Genomic DNA, 15,703 nt, shown 5'->3' on the forward strand with positions numbered 1-15,703 from the left:
CTCAGCTAAAGTGACGATCTACCTGTGTTCTCATAGTCCCCTGACCAGCACTCAGGTCTCCTGCCTCCCACTACAGTGCTTTGGCTCAAGCACTGGGTGTCAACGAACCAAGCCCTTGGTGCCCAGGGCAGCCTATCCAAAGGGTCTCTTGGAGAGCAGTCTCTATCTGGCCGGAGGAGGAGGTGGCCTTCGGGCAGGAGAGGCCCCTATGTCACTGTGACTGACTGAGCGCATGACTCCCTGACACGGCCAGTGGGTGCTGCAGCTTGCCCGCCAATCAGATATCACAGCTGGGTGACTGTCGCTTGGCTCAGTGTGTCCCAGTCCTCAGCTTGTGTGGAGAGCCGACACACCTCTTCCAGCCAGCCAGGAGCCTCAGCAGGACTCAGGCCTCTCTTCACTGCCCAGAAACCCCCGCCGTCTCAACCCGGATAGTGCCAGGCTCTTTAACCCACGAGCCCCCCAAGTCACACGGGTGTGACTGCCTGGGTTGACCCCCGCCCTAGGGTGAAGTGCCCCTACCCGGAGCCTCATCCTGTGCTTCCTTCACACCACCGACTCCTCCAGCCTAGCGCTAGGCTCGGAGGTTTAAAATAAGCCCTGGTAACACGTCCAAAAGGCCTGTGCGACAAACAGTACTGTGGTACGTCATGTTGACGCTGACTGACAGGTGCCGTGGGGAGAGTGACAGAACTCACAGCCGCAGCGTGCCCTGGCATCACACACAGCGAGCCGCCAGCTCATCCGCGTGAAGGCTGCGCCACCTCATAACCAGGTCACGAGCCACACTCCCGTCCCCGGAGCCTGGTTAGCTGTCCCTCGCGGGTCACAGGCTGCCTGGCTCCTGAGCAGCGCTCGATTGGCTGGGGGGCGGGGAGGCGCAGAGGGAGGAGGAGGAGCGAAAAAGGCGGAGGGAAAGAGCCGCCGAGGCAGTTGGAGATTAACAAGCTGCGTGAGTCGTCAGTGACCAGGGGAAAGCTGGGGGGTGTCAGTCAGAGACGGAGATAAATTATTACAGCGACACAGAGGTCCCGACAACGACGCAGAGATGTGAGAGAGAGACCCAGTGAGATGGAGCTAGAGGTGGAGGAAGAAACCGGGACGGAGAGAAACGGACAAAGAGGCCCAAACGGGGGAGCCTGGGGACGTCCCAGAGGGGCAGGGTGGCTGGATTCTAGGGGACAGTCCTTTAATACCACCTGAAAACAGAGTCTCCAGATCCCATGAGCCTGCTGCCATCACCTTAGTCCCCAGAGATGAACCAGGTCCTCCCACCAGGCGCAACAGTGGCCATTTTAATGAACCCAGGAGGAGGTCCCTGCGGCCTAAGGACTGGTTCAGATTAATTGACCGTGGTTGCTCTGCCCAGCCCAGCAGCAGTTAGGTGATTTAAAACCAGAGAGAGAGAGAGAGAAATGAGGAGGCCACCTCGGAGAGGTCTGAATGTGGCCCCCCGCGGCCCTCCGCGGCCCTCACAGCGTCTGGTCTCCTGCCGCTTGTCAAGACACCAGAGGTATTTGCGGATATTTCCTCAGGAACAATGAGCCTGTTTATTCCCAGGTGGCTTTGGGGTACAGGAGCCCCCCTCAGACACGGCTGATTTAGGAAGACATCGGAAGAGGTGGTGCCTGTGCTGTCGGGCCCTCGAGGACCACCCACCGCTGTGGAACCGCTCCTCCTCCGCCTGACCCGGGAGGAAATTCAGCAGGCTTCGGCAGCCTTGGGCGGGAGGTGAGACGAACTGGGATCTCACCCAATTCTGGTCCTGCCTCCACGTGCACTGGAGCCCCTTCCTGCTCTGAGCCTCAGTTTCCCACCTGTACCAGGAGGAGGTCAGGCCAGGGGTGAAGGCCCTGTGAGCTCTGCTCTAAAGCTCCGAAGTCTGTGTCTGGTGGCGAGCCCAGGTCCTCAGCATCCTCGCAATGACAGGTGGCACGAGTCCCCAGGCTAACGTGGCTGGAGCTGCCCCTCTAGGGCACCTGCCTGCTGTGGGACCACCTCGCCCAGCACTCCCGGCCCCCTTTCCTTGCACTTCCAGCTGACCCAAGTGCCTTGTAGTGCCACAGAGCTGGGAGAGGTTGGGCTTCAGGGGTCACGAGCTAAAGGTGTTACATGGTCTTAGAAGGTCAAGACTGAGAGTGTGGCCTCTGAAATCAGACACCCTTAAATTTGAACTCCAGCTCTGCCACTTCCTGTCTGGTGCCTTCAGACCATCGATTGAACCTGTCATAGCCTCAGCTTTCTCATCTGTGAATGGGGATAATAGCAGTGTCTAAATCATAGGGTCGTCGTGAGGGTTAAACGAGATAACTCAAGTGAGGTGCTAAGTAGGGAGTTGGGCACAGGGACTGTCCTCGTGCACGCTGTGTCCTAATGTTTACCATGTGGATGTGCATACATGCGTGTATTTGGACAATCAGTGAACACACATTTATACACGGTATGTCACAAATTCTGACAGCTCAGAGGGATACAGCAAAAGCAAGATTGCTCTCGCCTTCTCTCATCCTATTCCTCTCTCCGGAAGTGCCTGCTGTTAGGAGTCTGTATTCTTCCAGACTATTTTATAAGCATTTATATATGGTGTGTTAATATAGAAATACATGGCTTGTTTGTTTACAAAATAGTATTTGCATTATCCTACAACCTGTTTTTTTGCTTAACAATATGTCTTTATAGATTCTTATTTTTCTTTTTTGCAAAGACTTGTTCCTTTTAAAAGCACCCAAACTGCTGTGACTTGTCCTAGAGTATAAATGTGTATCAGTTTAACCTCCCTCTGTTGATGGCCCTGCAGTTTCATTCTTCTTTTTTGCTTGTTATGGCAACAAATATCTCAGACATATTGCTTTGTGTACATGTGCAAGTATTTCTCCAGGATGGCTACTCAAAAATTTCTTGGTTGAAGGGTGTGCACATTTAAAAGTATCATGGATTATGCCAGCTTGCTTCTCAACAATGATATTCCAATTTATACACCTGCCAAAAGCACCTAAGACCATTTCTTCAATCCACCTCCAACATTGAGTATGTTCCTCCTCCCTCCCCCCAATTTTTTCCAATCTGATAGATGATAAGCAACATCCCAGTACTGCTGTAATTTGCATTTCCTGATTACTTGTAAGCAGGAGCATCTTCTTGTGGCTTATGGGCATTTCTTTTCCTGTGAACATCCCTTCCACACTCTCCTCATTTTTCTACTGACTTTTTGGTCTATTTTCTTATTGATCTATAAGTGTGATTTACATATGTGGGATATTATTTCTTTGTTGTTTATTCATTTGGCAAATATTTTCTCCTCTTCTGTCTCTCGTCTTTTGACTTTATGTTGTCCTTCATCATTTCACGACACTTTTAGGTGGTCAAATTTATCAGTCGCCATAGAGTCCTGAATGTTTTAAAGATATCTTCTTTCCCTGAGATCATTTTTCTTCTAATACTTTTATGTTTCGTTTATTATGATTAGTTCTTTAATCCAATAGGAATTCTTGTGGGGTGTGGTATGAAATAAAAGCCTAACTTTACTTTTTTGCCCAGTAGTTACTGTTTTTCCAACACTAATTATCGAATCATCTATAGTTTTCTCACTGATACAATTTGCCACCTTTATCATATAATCAAATACCATTTATATGTGGGTTGAAAACTGGCAGCTCTGAGGCCAGACCTAACTTGTATTCACATTTAACTGTGTTCATTATTTGGAATAAGACTGTTATGTGTTTCAAATTGTAAAAGGTACAGAGGCTGGTCCAGTGAAGACCTGGTGGCTGTCCATCAAAATCTGCTCTTCCTTTCTCCTTGGGTTCTTCCCAGCCTCCCTTGTGACTGTGGTCATGTGACTGGGCTTGAGCCAATAGAATGTGAGCAGAGACCTGTGCTTCTTCCAGGCCTAGACCACAAAGGCCTCTCTTACCTGTTCCTCCTACTCTGCCACCTTTTCCATGGGTTGGAACAATGATGAGTATGCTTCAAGTCTTGGGTTACAGATAGGAGAGTCACCATCACCTGGGGGCCCCGATAATCCTGTGGTATAAAATGCCCACCCTGGCTTATTAGATGAACAAGGAAACACTTTCCATTGTGATTGAGCCAAGAGATACAAGAGTCTGCTTTTTACAGCAATTCAGTTTATTCTTACTAACGCAGGTTCTCAGTGGAAGGTCCCTCTCCTGTCTATGTCTCCAGCCCTTTAATTTTCCTCCCTAGCAGCAGCTGGTGTTATGAGTCTCTTGTGTATAGTTCTAGAGGTATTCTAGGCATTCACAAACAGTTGCATATACACGTGTGTGTGTATTTTTTTCAACTGATTGTACACGTACTCGCCCACCACACGTACCATTCTGGACCTTGCTTTCCTCAATGAGCACTGTGTTTTGGAGTCCCCTCCATATCGCCACATGCAGAGCTTCCTCATTGTTTTAAGGCTGCATAGTACACTAGGTGCCCATACTCCACTGTATGGAGATACCATCGTTTATTTATTCACTTCTCTACTAATAGATTTGGGTTGTTTCCAGTCTCTCTACCACAAGCAATGCTGCAATAACTTGTATAACCTGTTTTGCACATGTTTAAATGTATTTGTAGGATAAATTCCAAGAGCCTTTATAATTTTGAAAGCATTAATAAATTGCCTACCACAGTGGTCTGGACCAGGTTGTACTCCCATGGCCAATCTATGAGAGAATCTGCTGTCTCACATCCTCAACAATATAGTGAGATAGCAAATGGTCAGTCTTGACAATCTAATAGATGAAAACCATTATCTCATTGGAGTTTTAATTTGCATTTTTCATATCATGAGTGAGAATGAATATCTTTCACTCAATTTCTGTTCATATTCCTTGCTAATTTTTCTTTTTCTTTTTTTTTTTTTTGAGGAAGACTAGCCCTAAGCTAACATCTGCCACCAATCCTCCTCTTTTTGCTGAGGAAGACTGGCCCTGAGCTAACATAGGTGCCCATCTTCCTCTACTTTATATGTGGGACGCCTGCCACAGCATGGCTTGATAAGCAGTACATAGGTCCACACCCTAGATCTGAACCAGTGAACCCAGGGCCCCCGAAGCAGAACATGTGAACTTAACCACTGCGCCACCAGGCCGGCTGCACCAGTTTTTCTTTTGTATTGTTGTCTTTTTACTAAAGGAGCTCTTTATACATTAGGTTATTTGTCCTTTGTCTATTTTATGAAGTAGAAGTGGGGTTTTCGTTTGCCAGATTTTTGCCTACTTTTTTGTTTTCAATTATGATGGCTTTTGCCATGAAGAAATTTTTTCTATGACAAAATGTATCAATTTTGTTCCTTTATGGCTTTTGAGTTCTTTTAATACCTACAAAGTATTACCCACTGTCAGATTATAAAAATATTCTCCAATGTTTTATCCCATATCTTTATAGATTTTATTATTACCATTTACATCTTTGATCCACTTATTCAACTCATTTATCAAATATGTATCAGTCACAGACTGTGTGCCAGACGCTGTCCTAGGCACTGAGGATGCAGCAGTGAACCAAACAGTCAAAAACCTCTTCTTCATGGAACTTAAATTCTAGAGGGGGAAGCAGACAATAAACAATAGAAATGAGTGAAGTAAGTGGTAGATTAGATCAGATGGAGATTATTTTTGTGTGAGGCGGGGGTATAGATCTAACTTTATTTTTTCCCTAGCTGTCTACCCCTTTATCCTCCATCATTTGCTGATATAGTCCATGCCCCCATCTTGACATTTCATCTTTATCATATTAAATTCCTTATGTATTTGTGTCTTCTCGACTTTCCTTTTGGCTCTCTCTCTCTCTCCATTTATTCATGTGCCAGCACCGCTGTTTTAACCATTGAACCTTTGTGCTATGTTACTATAAAGCTAGCCTCCTCCACTCTTTACTCTTCTTTTTCAGAATTTTCCTGACTATTATCACTTGTTTCATTTTTCTGTTTGCACTTTAGATTCATGTCTATTTCTCCCAAATTGCTGTTAAGTATTACTTTAAAAGTATAGATTAACTCAGAGAGAATCGACATCCTTGTGATGCTGTGTCTTCCTATCCAAGAACAGGGTTCTGTCTTTCCATTCGGTTAAGTCATCTGCTTTGCCCTTCAGGACATTTTAAGTTTCTTAATTTAGTTCTCACACACTCATAGCAGTTAGTCATTTTCTTTCCCATTACCTAACAACACTGAAAAATTAAGAGAATTCACTTTTTTTTCAAATTTGGATTTTTTTGCTTCTTGTGAAAAATGGGAAGATCTGGCAACGCTGAGCCTGCGTCCTGCCAGGCAACAATTGATTGCCCACATGAAGAGGCTTCCCTGTTGTGGAGAATGTGCCCCCCAGATCGCCGCACAGGTTCCCGGTGTACACCTGGGTCACCTCTGGAGTCACTGCCCGGCTCTCACAGGCACTGGATTTGGGACCCTGACTGCACAACTTCTATCCTCTCATGTGCACACGTGTTGTTGTGAAGCCAAGGCACATGCCTTTCCAGATCCACCTGCCTCACCTCCCTCTGGGTCCTGAGCTGCTTGCTCAGGAGTGTCCCCTTGGTGCTATCCATGCCTCTTCTCCTGACACCACCCTCGGGCTCAGCCTCCCATGGTTTGAGGGCCGTGCTCTGCATGCCCCCTCGCACTGGCCCTAGAGCCTGACCTGCCCGGATCAGGGTCTCTGATCCTTAGCACCGTTTCTGGGCTCAGGGAGGTGGCCTGCCACATACATAGGTTTGGCTCCTCCAGCAGCTGCTCATAGATGACGCAATCAGGAAGTCCAGCGGTTTAACATCTTGTGTGGAAAACTCTGACCAACGAGAAGAGAAGGTAGGAAGGAGATAGCAAATAAATTCCTTTCATTCCTTCCCTGCTAATCCAAGGAGCAGTGGTTCCAAACAGCCTCTCCAGAAACATCCAGCTTCTTTCTGTTCCTCAATTTTTAAAATTGTGGTAAAATATACATACAGTCATGTATAATGACATTTCGGTCAACAACAGACCACACGCATGATGGTGGTCCCATCAGATTAGCACCATATAGCCTAAGTGTGTAGCAGACTATACCATCTAGGTTTGTGTACATTCTGAATTTCACACAAAGACGAAATCGCCTAATGACGCAATTCTTAGGTGTCCCCGTCATTAAGCGACACGTGACTGTAACATTAAACTTACTATCCAATCTCTTTTCGTGTAAAAGTGTGCTCACCTCAGAACGCACAGCCTTGTTTTACTTTCCTTCTGAATTGGCTTCCTAGGGCTGCCATAACCGTGTACCATAAACAGGGTGGCTCAAGACAACAGAAATTTATTCTCTCACAATTTGGGGAGTAGAAGTCTGAAATCACAGTGTAGGCAGGGCCATGCTCCCCCGAAGGCTCTAGGAAAGAGTCCTTCTTTGGCTCTTCTAGCTTCTGGTGGTTGCAGGCAATCCCTGACATTCCTTGCCTTGTAGACACATCGCTCCACTGTCCACCTCCCTCTCCACGTGGCCTCTTCCCCGTGTGTCTGCGTGTCTCTGCATCTCTCCTCTTGTAAAGACACCAGTTCTTGGATATAAGGCCCACCCTAATCCAGTGTGAGCTCATCTTACTTTAATTAATAATATCTGCAAAGACACTATTTCCAAATTCTGTCACATTCTGAGGCCCTGGATGGACACGAATTTGGGGACACTCTTTGACCCAGTGCCGCCCCTTCCTTCCTCTCCCCTCTCTTGCCCTCACTCTCACTGCCCTGAGGTTGGGCTCCCTCCCAGGAGAGCATCAGCATGCAAGCCTGGTCCCAGGCTTTCTTTTCTAGGGAAACTGGGGTAGGAAAACCTCCATGTTCCAGAAGAACAGTATCACATAGAGATTTGGATTCCAATGAGGAATGTGACAAACTCACTCACGGTGTCTTTCTTTCCTCCCACAAACATTTATTACACATTGATTTTATGCTAAGTTCCATGCAATCATGAGAAAACCCACAAGAGGAATGTGGGCTATTATCAGGGTTTCTCAAGTACTTACATTGCGGCCCTATCAGTTATGTATATTTTCTTATAAAAACTGCAGCCACGAGGAAAAGGAGGAGGAAGGGAGGCCCAGAGAGTGATTAAGATATAAAGGAAACTGGGTTGAGAGAAATGGCAAAAGGTCAGATAATTTTCTCTTTCTGGTTGTTGGATCAAGGTTGGGGAAAAAATTCAGAGCTGGCTGATGGCAGTGTTAGACACACTCCTAACTGGTAAAGAGACGTGCTCAACAAGTGTCAATTAAAAAGATCATTGTCAACCTGATGGGGGTCTCTAGTGATATGCCACAGGACTCTGTCTCAAATGCTGCCCAGTTTATGTTTCAATCAAATAAAGCTGGTGAATACAGAACAAGTTATGAAATTTTCAGATGACCTGAATTTTGGAGGGAAAGTAAACACACTGAGGACAGCTAGCATGCACGCACACCTTGACAGTCTAGATTGAAGAAGTGAAGCCAATAAGGTCAAATTTAATAAGGATAAACATCAAGACCTCTATCTGGGGCCCCAAAGCCAACTCCACAAATCCTGGGTGCACGTTCAAAATGGCAGCAGGGGTGAGGGTGGGGGTGGCAGTGAGTTGGCTGTTAGCTCAGCGTGTGGTATGAGTGAGAACAGAGAGGGTGTGGTTGGGTAGCATTAAGAGTATCACAGCACATGCGACAACTAGAAGGACCCACAACTAAATAATATATAACTATGTACTGGGGTGGTTTGGGGAGAAAAAGCAGAAAGAATAAAAAAAAGAGCACCCTAGCATCCAAACCCAGGAGCGGGAAGCGTGTGTGGCGTGCGCTGTCTAGCGGACAGCTGCAGGAGTGGCCCCACGGGGACAGAGCAGGGGACAGGGGCTTCTGCGCCAGGGCTGCTCGCATGGCGAGGCTTCCTCAGGTTCGAGGTCAGAAGTCCCAACACCTTCCCTCCGGTGAGCTGGTTCTACTGGGTAGACTTAATTAACTGATCAATTATTTCAACAGATACTAATTGAATTGCACCCTGGGCCATTCATGGGCTAAGTGTAGGGGCAAAAATACACTGAACAGGACGAATGTGTCCAGGTCCCCATGCAGTTGTGGCCTCCTGTGCATGGCAGCTCATGGAGCAAGATCTGCTAAGGGCCACGACTTCTACCCAGATGCAGGGTGCTCTGGGGCATACAACAGGCACCCAGGCTCCGACTCAGGCTGGGCTTCCCTGAGGTCACAATGAATGGCGTCACCTATATCCATCATGGTAGGCTGGACGTTACATGGAACCACCCTGAACCACCTTGTTTTTCCGGGAAAATCACCCTGAATTCCATTGTACTTTCACACACAGCCCTGTAATTGGCCCTCAAGGCTGAGTGGTCGTGCCTCTGGTGGTCAGAGTGGATGGTGCAGAGGCCAACAGTCGAGGGCTTGCACTAGTCCCAGCCCTGCTACAAACTCTCTGCACAACCTCAGGCAAGTCCCTTCCCCTCTCTGGGCCTCGGTTTCCCCACCTGTAAAAAGAGGACCCTCAGACCCGCTGATCCTGTGGACTTCTAAGATCTGGGGATCCCATGTTAAACACTCACACTCACACGTGTGCATGCATACACCCACGGCGTAGTCCATCCACAGGCCCTTCTCCCGCGACCCTCCCAGCTCCTCGTTTCATTAACTCAGCCAACCACTTACAGGGTCTGTGGCTCAAAGGGCCAGGACTCAGCTGGCTTCAGGGACCCTCTAGGAATGTGCCAATGCTTAGGGAGCCACAGGGAGACAGGGACCCAGAAGAGAAGTTTCCACATGGTGATACTCAGGTCTGTGTATGAAACGAACCAACCAGCCACACTCACAGGGTCTGAGGAGGAAGCTCTGTGCAAATCCCACTCCTCCAGATGGGCTGGCCCTGAGCAGCTGAGATGGGTCAGAGAGTCACCCGGCACAGGGAAGGGCTGCCTGGCTCCCCACCTAACCTGTTTCTGAGCCTGAGTGCCCTTTGGAACCAACCATAGCATATACTTATTGGATCCAGCAGCTAGAAGCTTCTCCAAAGAACCACTCTGAGGGGCGTGTGCCAGCCCCAGATCTCCCAGCAGAATCAGGGGCAGCAGAAGCTGTCTGCTTATTAGTGACAGGCATTGAGGGACCTGGGACACTTTGAAGGGAAGGATAGAGGGAAACTGACAGCCTTTCTCTTCTTCCTGTACCAGGTGGAGGCAGTGGGATCTGCCATGATGCTCAAATTTCTTTCATCCTAAAAAAAAATCCCCAAGCTCTCTTGCTTCGTGTCTCTTTCCAGCTACTGTGCTATTTCTCTCTTCACAGCCAAATTTCTGCAGAGCTACATGCACTAAAGTTCTCCATTTCCATAACACCCACTCCCTCCTTGACCAACCACCACCTGACTTCCATCCCCATCCACTACGGTCGCCAGCAAATTCCTGTGCTCAGATCTGTGGGAAGCTTTTCCATTCTCGTTCTCTTGGACCACTCAGCTGCATTTGATGCTGTCGGCACCTCTCCTGTTCTAAAACCTTCTCTTGGTTTTTATGACACCATTCTCCATTGATCCTTCTTCTGCCTCTCAGATCACTCTTCAATCCCTTTTTGCAGGCTCCGTTTCCATTGATCAATGCTTTCAACTCTGATTTATATTACATCATGTTGTCATTGTGCACTTATGTGTTTGGCTCTGCCAGTGGACTGCGTTCATCTCAACCTCCCTGGTAATTACCACAGGGATTCAGAATGTCCTGTTTATTGAGCAAATGGATAGATGGATGAACGACACATGAATGGATACACTTAGCACTACTCACGAAGCTTTGCCCAACGAAAGGGGGTGGAATCCAAGGCCAGGATTGAAGATGACAACCCATTCACACGCAAAGTCCTCAGGCACTTTCTTGATTAGTGTGAAAAAACTTCCAGGAGGAGGTGGTGGGACCTGGGAGAGAAGGATGCAACCTGAGCAGAACCAGGCTAGTCGCATGGCTCAGTCCTGCTAGATTCCTGGTTCCTTTCAGAATCTGAGTTTTCTAGCACGTTCAGTTAACCACAGCTCAGAAAGGAAAGACGGACACAAAGAGGATCACTAGAGGAAAGAGACGATAAGATGAAGAGGGGAGGAAAACTCAAGCAGAGAAAGGGTCTCTGAGAAGCAGAGAGAAGAAAGGAGGGAGAAAGAGATAGGAAGCATGGATTAGAGAGGGGACATTAAGACTGTGTGTGCAAGAGCTTGTGTACTGAAATGTGTTCATAAATCATATCCTAACAACAAAACGGCCTATGGCATTTAAGGATTCTAGATGTCACTGGCAGTTGGCAGTTGGGCTGCTCCTTGTGGTTCTTCTCTCCTTTCTCCTTTCATCCCCATAGCAACAGAACCTTGCTCCTCATGGACTGGTTGTGGTCAACTCCTGGGCGGGGTTGGTCACTCCCTCCTTTGGGTTCTTGGTACCTTTCTTAGCTCTGATACAGCCCTGCCTGCACCATGTCACCATTGGCTCTTTGCCCATCTGTCTCCTTCTTCAGCATGTCAGGTCCTCTTCATCTCTGTACCTCTGACCGCCAGCTCATATCAACACCTAATTGGTGCTCAACATAATATGTTTTTCTTTCGTGGATAAAGGAATTAATGAATGGAAAGTCACAGACGCTAGCCTCAAGGAGCTTACAGTTTCCCTAGGGATATGAAACAGAACAACTTGAGATCCATTAGAGTGGTTGCTGACTTGTGTACCATCAGCCATGAGGGCAGACACCAGCAATGCTCAGCTTCCTGACTTACTTCCTGCCCATCCCTCTGTCACAGAAGCTGCGGCCCATCAGGAAGAAACCAAGAGCTCAAGAGAGAGGCATTTCTATGCTCAGGAGCCTTTGTTACTACATTTGTCATCTATAGTAAGTTGAAGTTATGAAAAATTAGAGCTGGAATTAATGGAAATCAATGTTATATAAACTTACAGCCTTTAAACGTTCAGTGCATACTGTTCTCTTAGCACTTAACGTAAGAATTTAAATTATCTGTTTATGATCCTGCTTCTGCTGTTGCACAGTAAGCTTTTCACAGGGTTTTTCTTTTCTTTGTCTAATAGTAATTATGAACATGCATCCTGGAACCAGATTTCCGAGATTCAAATGCTGGCTCTACCACTTAAGAGCTGTGTGACCTCAGTTTCATTATTGGTAAATTGGTAAAAATTGGGATCATAACAGTACCAATCTGTATGGCCATTAGGAGAATTAATGAGTGAATGCTCAATAAGAGTAACTATTCTTATCATCATCATCACGTCTGCGTCCCCAGTATCCATCTTCATGCCTTCACCCAATAGGTCTTCAATAAATGTTTGTTGCGTTGGGAACATAAGTAAAAATATTCCTTGGAGTTGAAAATTATAATAATGCTGTTACACATAGATTTTGTAAATTCAACAATAGAACACAAAGACAATAAAAATTAAGTTAGTTGTCAAGGAATTGGGAATACACGTTATTGCTCTGACTATAATACAAACAAACAAGAGTAATAAATCCAGAATCTGAAATGGATCCCCAGAATGGTTACGGCTGCAGATGGCTGACTGGGGAATTCTGAGCGAGGTTCATGGCTGCGATACTGTGGCACCCATATGGACTGCTGCTGTACCCTGGGCCCCAGTGCTCGCTCCTGGAAGGCACTGGGGAGGAATCTGCAAGGACTGGAGCCTCTGGGGAGGCCTCCCTGAGACGGTGACTATAAGCAGTGAGGGCTCTGCCCTGTAGGGGGCAAGGAACAGACCCCAGTCACAGAGCCAACCTTAAGGACACCCGTGTGTACCATGGAGGTGAGGAAGAGGAGACGATCTCTCAGCTCCCAGGAGTAACCATCTCCAGCAGTCCAATTGTCTCTAGGGAGCAGCTAATTTTATCTCTTCCCTCAGAGCAGAGTTGGTAAATTTTTACTCCAAGCTCCACCAGTAATGCGACTCCTCCTTTCTCTGGGTCCTCATGTCTTTCTGCTGGCCTCACCTGGCAGATTCCCCAGTGTGTCCCTACTCACATTACAGAGGGAAGGTCTGATTGACCGTGACAATCCTGGTTCCACCTCTGGTCTGCGTGTTGGCTGCCCCTTGGTCAGGAGTCCTCCAGCCCCTTTCTCCAGCCCCCACCAAGGTGTAGTCAGGGAAGGGCCCTTGCTCCAGCCACAGCCCGGTCTCTGCTTCCCGTGGGAGGGGTGATGGGCGGGTAGAGTCCCTGAAGAGCATGATGTGCAGGGCACTCCGGGGTTGACCTGTCTGGTCTAATAAACGTTGTCTGGTTGGTGGTTGCAAGAGTAGAATGGACAGAAAGTGGGAGGGCCAGGAGTGGTGTGAGGAAGGTTCTGGTGTGAGCACGATGTTGATCTTCTCCAGCTCCCTGGTGTCTGTCAGCCCTCCGAGGGCAAACGCTCCTCACGTTCTGTGTCACTCTCTGGAGGAGACTGAACCCTGCCTCTGCTTCTGGCCACCTCTAGAACTTTGGCTGGTGTCTCCAGCTGTGGGGCTGGGGTGGGGGCCCCTGCTGTCCCCGGACTTGTGCAGCCTCAGCTGTCTCCAACAGCTTCAGTGGGGAGTCCCTGTCTGCAAATGGGAAGGCATGAGTGTGCTGTCAGTCAGCAGCCTCCTCTCTAGTGGCCCTGACAGCAGCTCCCCGCCCCTCCCTCCCCAACTCCCCCTGACCCCGGGGGCGGGAAGGGCTCCCTCCCATCCTTGACAGGCTCCTGGAAGTATCTGCGTATGGCTCAGGCTGCATCTTCCCTCCCTCTTTCCTCACAAAACACACACATTACATAATCACACCTTCAAAAAATAGAAAAAAATATCAGGAAACATTTCCACTTTGATAGTCACAGGGAGAGCGTGGCCTGCTGGTTTTCCTGCCCACCTGATCACTAGTCTGCTGTCTTCTCCCAGCCCCTCCAGGCTCCTTGGGGGTGTGGCACTGGATTGTGGGGGAAGCAATTACAGTGAAACTGCCTCACCTGCCGCAGCCCAAGAGGCGTCCGATTACCTACCCCCACAATTTTGAGGGGCCTGTGGCTGAGGTTCGCCTTTGTCAGATCAGTCTCCTGGACAGGGTCCTCTCCTTTGCTCTCAGAGTCCTCAGGGTGGGGGAGACCCCTGTGCGACACAGCAGATCTGGGCCCTGGGGTGCCCTCACCCCACTATCTCGGATGAGGCCGTTGGCCGGGAAGCGTTCAGGGAAGCAGCTGGAGGGGGAGGAGGCAGTGTCCTCCTTCGCCCCCCGCCCAGAAGATCTTGGGCTCAAGTCACCCGGAGCAAGGTAAGGAGGGCGGTCCTGTCTACCTTCCATATGTACTTTCAGATTGCTATTTGGGCTTAATTTCCCTTCCAAGGTCATTGTTCTTGTTCTTTGAAACGTGAAATCCAAGGTTCACTTACTCATCAAACGTGAGCTGGGTGTGGGGGGCACAGAGAAGAACAACGCTGCTCACAGTATAGCGAAGGGGTCCTGCCAACTGGCCTCACCACGTGGGTGATGGGGCTGGAATGGACATGGGGGGGGGGGGGGCTCTAGAAGCACCGGGAGGGGCATCACCTCAGCCTCAGGTGCTGGGGGTCACAGAAGGCTCCTCAGCCAAGACTTCCTGAGTTGAATCTTAAGGAACTGTGTGGACCAGGGTCTTTGAAGCCACTTGCCACTGGAGCCCAACCCCAGGCGGAACTGCCTGTCAGGAGCCTGCAGAAGCGCCTGAGAGGCAGGGAGCCCAATGCACCGGCTGCAAAATCAAAATGAGTAAATGGTCCATTAAATGACCGCAAAACGTGCTATTATGTCACCCAGTCAACTGCATCTCCACTCAACTCTTCCATGCTTATGTATAAAATATATGTAATGTGGCATGTGGGCAAATTGAATGGGTGTGATATCATTAGGGGTGAGGCCTCTGCAAGAGTGCCCAGGCCTGGGGAAATTCGAAACCAGCCCTGCTGGGGGTGACAGAGGAGGAGAATTGCGGAGAGCGGCCGCATGCACAAAGTGAGCCCCTGGGAGCAGTATGCTCTGTCAGGGGCAGCGGGACCTGGGGGAAAGGTGTGTGTATATATGGGAGTTGAGGGGTGTTCGGACAGGGCCGGAAGAAGCAGGAGAGGCAGCTGGAGAAACCCACAAGAAGATCTGGAATAGGCTTGCCTGTAGCTTCTGGGCACCACCGTTTCCCGCCGCCCTGGATCTCAGTATCCACAGCTTTCGGGCGCCTCCTGTGCGCCCCTCCGCAGCCACAGCCGGCGCCACTGAAGATAAACAGGCATCCCACAATTCACCGTGGTTTGTTTTCGCCTCCAACTCCAGATGGCCTATCTGGGGACGGCCGAGGCCCCTGGGTGCGGGCTGTTGCCGCTTTTGATGAGCTGTGCACATATGGATACCCAAACATCTGGAGCGGCCATGTGCTGCTCCGGGCAGGCCAGGCCTGGCAGCCAATCAGGGGCCCCGGGGCGCCGGGGTGCGCGCAGCCCAGCCTGTGCGCACGGATAAATTATTCATGACCGAGTTATTTGTGGTGCAAGAGGTCCATCAGCTACTTTGATTAAAAATCCAATGAGTAATGAATATGCAAACGCCAGCGACTGCTCCGAGCAACAGATTTGTCAAATTGTCTCTACTTCACCGAGATAAAGGAAAATCTCCCGGGGTCCCGAAATTGAAAAACCGCAGCGTCAAATCACAGCAT

The sequence above is a fragment of the Equus quagga genome, unplaced genomic scaffold, assembly GCF_021613505.1.
Source record: "Equus quagga isolate Etosha38 unplaced genomic scaffold, UCLA_HA_Equagga_1.0 153_RagTag, whole genome shotgun sequence".
Lineage (NCBI taxonomy): Eukaryota > Metazoa > Chordata > Mammalia > Perissodactyla > Equidae > Equus > Equus quagga.